An 8,051-nucleotide genomic window follows, 5' to 3' on the forward strand; every position below is an offset into this window, starting at 1 on the left:
CATGCTGTCATTAAGGGGTGGGGTATGAACGTCTGGACAGTATTTATTGTCGGACATTAGAGAACATCAGACATATCGAATTGCATTCTGAATACGAAGAATGTCCTTCTGATATCAAATAATTTTGATTTTTGAAATTCGCAATGTAATACACATTTTATGGCAAATCATTAAAATTGATATTTTTGATATTTAACAGTACTCGACGTAAACTTTATAAATCTGATGATTTATACTTAAAGTGTATGTAGATGGGATGAAAAGCCGACGATCAATTGAAAATTTTGACGTTTCGTATTGAAGATATGGATTTTTTTCCCAAAACACAAAATAAAATTTACTTCGAGGACTGTTAAATATCAAAAATGTGAAAAATATCAAATTTAATAATTTGTCATAAAATTTGCATTTTATCGTGAATTTCAAAAATGAAAATTATTTGATATCAGAAAGACATTCTTCGTATTCAGAATGCAATTCGATATGTCTGATGTGCTCTCATGTCCCACAAAAAATACTGTCGAAATGCTCAAAACGCTCATTCCAGATCCCTTAAAGACAACTTGTACAAGCAGTAGAGGGACAGGGTTTAACTAGTTTGGGACTTGTCAAAGTAAAATGCTGCACCCTTGTGAAACATTGTTGAGGCTTTACAGGGGTTGGACCATTTTCAAATTTGAATCCCCAGCTAGTTCTCATTACATGCCTGTGTACCCAGGGACAGGTTCTACAACTGACAGGTGACAGGTGCATTACATATCCTTAGTTTTACCTCGAGTTTGTTAGTGATGTATACTCTGATCAGCTCGTAATAGGCGGGACTCATTACATCGTGGATTGATATAGAATAGCTTACACACAGCTTGGCACACCACCTATAAAGTGTGCTGAGGCTTGTGGATCAACGTCTAGGTGTTGTGCCTGTGTGTAGCGCACTATAAACCACTGCACTGCCCTACGCGAACCACGCTTTGTGAATTTACACGAGCGTAAGTTGAGCCTTAATTGACGAGTGCAGTAACAAAAAACGAATAATTCTTGCCTATTACGAGCTGATCATAGTATAGGTATATATTTCGCTGGTATCAAATTGTGCAAGGTGGTTTGTCACCATGCTATCGGTGCAACTAGGTAAAAGGACTGATGTTACTACTAAACTCATTGAGAAACAAAGTAAACACTTAAAAGTGGCAAGTTTTTGCGATCAGATTATTTGGGATACTGAAATACTCTGAAATACCAATAAAAAAAAAAAAAAAAATTGTTGTGTTGCCCTCAACCGTCCGGTCCTAAATCCTGAAAAATCAGGGTCGCCATTTTTTTTTTTTTTTTTTTTTTTTTGAATGATGATTTTTACAGATTTGTTCAAAAAATCAATGTTTTTCACTTAAAATTAAAATTATATTGAAAGACTAGTCTTTAATTGATGTCTAACAGGTATCCAGAAGTCAAAATTGACAAATGTCCCTAATTGCAGAAGCATTATTTAATATTTGAGGGGATTTGTTAAAATCTGAAGGTTAAAAAAAAAAAAAAAAAAATCCGACCGCCCGACCCAACTTTCCCATTTTTCCACTTGAGGGCAACACAACAATATTTTTTTTTTTGCCTAAGCTTCTGCAGGCTGATTTTTTTATGTTTAGGTGTATACATTAGTATGACTAGGGTTTATCTTCCCCTTCCTCTTCACAAAACCTTTAAAAAACTTTAATCTTGGAGTAAGATAGGTGATAGCACAGAAAGAGATAAAGGAGAATATTGACTCCACACTCTCTCTTTTTCAGGTATGGAGGAAACTTGGGGGTCTCCATGTTTTGCTTGGAGTGTATTTGGAGCTATAGGCAAAATAAGTAATTCACGATCATGAGAGGATGTACTTAGTACCTTCTGCATCAGCATGCTTTTCATAGAATAATACGATCGCGTGGTCTACATGACCGAACCTTGACCTTGCCTAGCAACGACTGTGTGATTGGTCAATTCTCAAAAGCTGTGTTTGCGCCGTAAGCGCCGGTTTTTGCATAGTATGCTTGACACAAATACTAGTGCATACGCAAGTTGACTCTCATGATCAAGAATTAGATTTTTTGCCTATAATCGTTTTTTGTGTAAGAAATATTTACAGATTGTTTCCTTGTGCTGTTAGTAAGGACCCAGAAACCCCAAAATCCTCGACCATGGCTGATAGCTTCAATATACAGGGTGATTTAGGGAGTCTGGGTTCTTCTGTATCTATTTCTGTGGTTGATAGTGTTATGCCGAAATACCGTCAATTTATCTCACTAGTTCGACTACAAGGAGGAGAAAAAATCATACATCGCACAATAGAACATTTTGAAACTAATTTGACTAATTTTTAAACTAATTTGACTAATTTGAATAAGTCCTAGTTGGACTATAAATTCTCAAATTTAGTCCAGAATTAAGTTTTATTCTATGAATACACTCAGTAAGTATTGGTATGCATTACATAAGTTTGCTGCTTTTTAAATCAAGTTAGCTCAATTATTAAGGGGGTACTACACCCCTGTGGTAAATTTGTGACTATTTTTACATTTTTCTCAAAAAATAATAACACTGTGGTAACAAAAGTTAGGTATATTATTGGGGCAAGGAATCCAATTACTACACTGAAATTTCAGTGACTCAAGACAAGCGGTTCAGTATAATAAGATAGGAAATGAGGTACATCCTAGCGGTACCTTATTTTTTATCATAAATAACGAACCGCCTGTCTTGGGTCACTAAAATTCCAGTGTAGTAATTGAATTCCTTGCCCCTATCATTATACATAAATTTTGTTACCAGGGTGTTGTTAGTTTTTGAGAAAAAATGCAAAAATAGACACAAATTTATCGAGGTGTAATACCCTATAAGGATTTAGACATTGGTGCAAAATTGAGTATCAGCAGTGTCATAAGTATGTCCCTGTGAAAATCAAATGAGCTACTTTGAAATTCTCCTGGACTAACAACTTGCCGCTGATGTTCCCATTATTACCCCTACAAAACTTATGGATTGTCTAAGGTGAGCGCTTCTGAGCGGTAAGTTTCTCTGTTTAAATGCAGACATGATCAAGTTTCTGTTTAAACAGGAATTTCTGTGTTTGTCCAAATTTTAGTGTTTTTATTACTTTTAGCCCATTTTTGGGTATTTTTGGATTGAAATTCATTCTCATGCTTGTATATGGCGTATAGAGCGAGTTGTAGCCATAATGCACCTTTGTTTCCAATGGACATTTTATTGTGAAATGTCATTGTACAAGGAATACATAAAAAAAAATTCCACATAGCCCCCGAATGAAAAGTCTTTAATTATCTTTGTAATCACTCAAAAAGCATTTGGTGTGAATTTTACATCCGAACTAGAGGCTATTAAATTTTTACGAGCCTTTTTATTTTACATGTAAAGCCTATGGGGGTGACGATTAGAAATGGATGGCAATATTGAAAAACCCTCATTTTGGGCCATTTAGACACTAGAATGCCCATAAAAAAGAATAGCACTTATTTCGGATGTAAAATTCACACACAATGCTACCTGAGTGTGTACAAACATAATTAAATACATTTCATTCGGGGGCTATATCAAAAACAAAAAATGTCCTATACCCTAATGGTTATGGAACAAAGGTGAATGGTAGACACTGCATACGTTGTGCTGTGTATTCAGTGCAGTGCACTTTAAATGACCACTTAAAAAAGATAATGACATCTCATTTTTGAGGTGGGACTATTAATTATGACAAGAGAGTATTTAGCTCCAGATCATCTGTCATACATTTATAAATAGCAAGTATATTTTTGTATTTTGCAAGATGATTGCTTGAACAATCATGGTCTTTAATGCTCTGCGTGCTAGCCATGCGCTTCAATGGAAAAAGTTGAAGTTTTGAAATATTTTCTCAAAATATCAAGAGCTATCTTAAGAACTACTGAACCAATACTAGGCTTGTTTGTACTCATTTTAATGCATTTTTCAAGCTGATTCCAAATATGGTCATGAAAATTTACATTTCTGAATTTTTTAATTTTTAATTTTTTTTAAACATGTCGTCTGCAGTCGACACCCGCGTGAAGAGAGTTAAGCTGTTATGTAATCCCTCAAAGAAAGTGGTGCAGATGTATTGGAATACCTTTTGAGATACAGTCAAAACAAAGATAAATATTCTTCTTTGTTTTTGTTTAACCTTGTGGGCACTACCAGCCAAATTATTGGCCTCTAAGAACCATTGTGATTGGTTACAAAGATGCAAATAAAATGTATTGAGCCAATCACAGATATGGTAAGAATAGTCAGTATGGCTGAAGCTTAAAATTACTAAAAGATCTAAAAGCTTAATTTTGATTGGTTACTCAGATGATCATATCATGTAATTAACCAATCATAGGTACTGTAAGAAACGCAGTAGTGCCCATGGGGGTTAACAAATGGCTCATTTGGTTCATATGTATTTCAACAAAATGTGGTGTTACAAGGTTATAACCAATCTCAAAGTCAGATTTTGAATATGAACAAAAACTTCATTTCATTTCTTGATTGTACGACATAATGTGACTAATTTTGAGATAAAAACACCAACTTATAATATAGTAAAGTCGAATTTCAATGTCCTGTTTCTTTTGTTTTCTGTCAGGAAACTCAAGTAGGAATTTCTACAGTAACTATGTTACTTTATGTGAGCCTCAGCTGTCATGGATTTTGAGTCATAAACAAATAAAAGAATATGATAGTCAACCTATGTTTTGTGTTTGTTTTTTCTTAAAGTCAGAGGGATCAGACAATTGAGTTGGGTTTTGTTGTTGTTGAGAATTTTGCATAATCTCTAAAGCTATCATTTTGTGTTGTTAGATTTTGCAGGACCATGTGTGACCCGGCAGCACAAATGAGCTGTAAATTCCCTAAATTGTATTCTGAGTTATGGTGTAAAATGTGTACAAAGGTCATATTCATCGGTAACTTAAGCTGGCCCGACATCCGTCTCATTTCGATAGTCAAAAACTAATCAATAATCCTATTGTTGAAGTGGATAATAAGCTTCTACCTTAGATGGCTATAGAACTTTTAATAGCTCTGGTCTTTGTTTGCTTATATTGCTAAATCCTGTTCAAGTGGTGGGTTACCAGGCATTGTATTTTGTACAGGTATGCATAACCAACAATTAACAATGAGAGAACTTTCTTAAACCTCGTTGACTTGGGGATGATTTGAAATGACCGCCAATTATGACTGTTTGATATTTATTGCCAACAATGTGGAAAAAGAGACACATGTAAAAACGTAAAAAGCTATAATTTTGTTGAAGGAGCAAAGTTTAACAAACCATAACCCCGCTTCTGGATATCGTTTGAAGTCAAATGATATACCATTTTAAGTTTATGATGTTTATTTTTAAACACGAAATAAAACAAAATTGACCGGGGAGGAATTTACGGCTCATTCGCCGTGGGACGGTCACATGTGTGTTTGTGTGTATTAGTTAAGGGTTAGAGTTTGGGCAAGGGTTGGGGTAAGGATTATGGACCCTATAATAAATTACTTGTTCAGAGCAAATTATGCATTTGCAGTAGTGCATGCTCAATTCAGACTACAGGGCCGCCGAAAGCCATTAGGGGCCCATCTGCGGTGAGCCATTATGGGCCCAGGGTATAATGAACACAGCAGCCCAGTGAGGGGGGGGTGTACTTGACGTTGGAAGTGATGGGGATGTGGGGATACCAGTTTGAAACTATGGGTCTTTTGGTGAGAGATTCACACCAAAAAGGGGGTCGTTGGGTGAGACCACCACCCCCCCCAAAAAGGGGTCTTCTTATGGACTGGGGACAATTTTACCAAAAAGGGGGTCATTTTGTGAGACGGAAAAAGTTTGGGTCAAAACAGAAGTTTTTTATACAAAATTGTCAATAAGTCATCCAAATTTGAAATTTTTTGAACAATGAAGAAAAATTGCAATTTTGTGAATTTTGTTCAAAATTCTTTTAAAATATGGTCTTTTGGTGACAGCTAAACAAAATAGGGTCATTGGGTGTGAGGGAGTTGAAAAATTGGGGTGCGGGGTCAATGTGGCCACATGTACCATTTTTTATTGAGTGACAGCTGTGAAGTAAATGACATTGGGGAAGGGGGTGGTGTTAGGTGTAAAACATGTTGAAATAACATCATTCTCTTCCAGAATATCTTTCTTGGAACAAATTGTGCGTGAAATTTTATGCTGAAATGGTCAAATATGGTATTAAACTGAGCAAAAAGGAGGGGTAAGACGACTTCCTCTTTCGTCAAATATTGGGACATTTGTACAAAAGCAAAGAAAAGATAATTTAACTTAATGGTCCGTAAAAAGCAAAGAAAAGATATAGTAGGCATGTAAAAGGCAAAGAAAAGGGGCAGGACAGAGACCGTAAAACGCAAAGAAAAGAGTCCCAAGAGGCCAATTAAATTTTCTTTCTTTTTTTAACTTTTTACGGGTCCCTAAGGTCCCTTTCATTGCATAAGAGCCCAATAATTCAAAGTACATTATCTTTATTTTTACGGGCCCACTAAGACCCAGGACCCGAGGGTAACGTACCCCTTATCCCCTCCCCCTAGTCGGTGGTACTGGGCGCAAGAGCATAATTATAGGCGTTTGTACATTAATCCTAACATTTACCCTAACTCGAAAATTTAGCCCTAAACTTGCTCAAAACCCACCGCATCGTCACCATGGTCACCCTTTGGCCATAAGGATTCAGAAAAAAGTATACTTTGAACTATCTATGACGTGGAGTTACGGGCAAAAGTGTAACACTATAGCGTCTAATTTTGGCCCCGCAGGGGGTGAAATGAAAATTGCCCTGATTTTCTTGAAAATGATCTCAAATTAGTGCTTTCTTATATTATCCAGGTAATGCAACAAAATCGATGCAATTTTCATTTTAGCCCCTGTGGAGCCAAAATTAGACCTGTGACGTTACAATGTTACCTTTTTGCCCATAACTCCATAACCGTAGGCCTACGACGTAGATAGGTCAAACTATACTTTTCCTGAATCTTTATGAATAGAGGAACACATTGTTATATTAATCAAATCCGATCAATATTGAACTTGATTGCCGTGTAAAGGTCCAATGATCTTTTCCCACCAATAGGGGTGCTATTGAAATGGCTCCATATAGCTGATGATAATTAGCTCTATAGAGGTTATCCACTTTACTCATGTGTGACTTCTAACAAAATGCGCTGGTTCCCGTAGTATTCCTCATTCAAACCAATTCAATGCACGACCTCGGAGTTACTTGCATAACTTTGGCGGTCTATTTTGAAACAGTCATGGTTGCATATGCAGGTAATTCTTTTGAAAGTCCTAAACAAGGTAGGGGCCTATAGCAGTCGCTGATAGGATATGCAACTTATAGAACACGGATAGCCTCTATACGTACTGTGTAGGCCTATCTCTGGAAAATTGGCCAATTTAACATGATTTGCACGATGATTTCGAAAATCTATTGCACTATGAGGAGTGACATTCTTTGAGTGATTGATAGGGGATGTATACCAGGGGTATATAAACTTGATAAATCCTTACTTTTTGCACAAATCCTTCTTTGCAGGATCTGTGCCTTTTAGTATGAAAAAAATAAGCCTTATAAAATGGATGTACGGGCTGATGGTTGGAAGGATTGATTGGTTGAATGGTTGTGAATGAAAAGAAAAGATGGAAAGAAAGTCATGCTGGTACCTTTTGTATGACAACAGTGAGAACTTAAATCTGAATAGAGGTTGTGCATATGACGTATCATACCGTAAATATAGCGGACTACTCAAATGCATTCAACAAAAGCATGGTTGCAATCTACCGCGACAGTTCGTCTCACACACATAACAAATGCACTACGATCAAATAGGTTGATGACAACATTTGATTGAATGGACTGCACTGTGCCATGATTACGGTGAAGGACACCGGTTCAAATCCTTTGTTTGGAGCCAATCGATGAAAGCATGCAGGGCCTCTATAAAGGAAATCAATATGAACTCCTCCTGATACCACCTGTTGAACAAACTTCACAAGAAAA

Source organism: Amphiura filiformis, chromosome 3 (genome assembly GCF_039555335.1).
Source record: "Amphiura filiformis chromosome 3, Afil_fr2py, whole genome shotgun sequence".
Taxonomy (NCBI): domain Eukaryota; kingdom Metazoa; phylum Echinodermata; class Ophiuroidea; order Amphilepidida; family Amphiuridae; genus Amphiura; species Amphiura filiformis.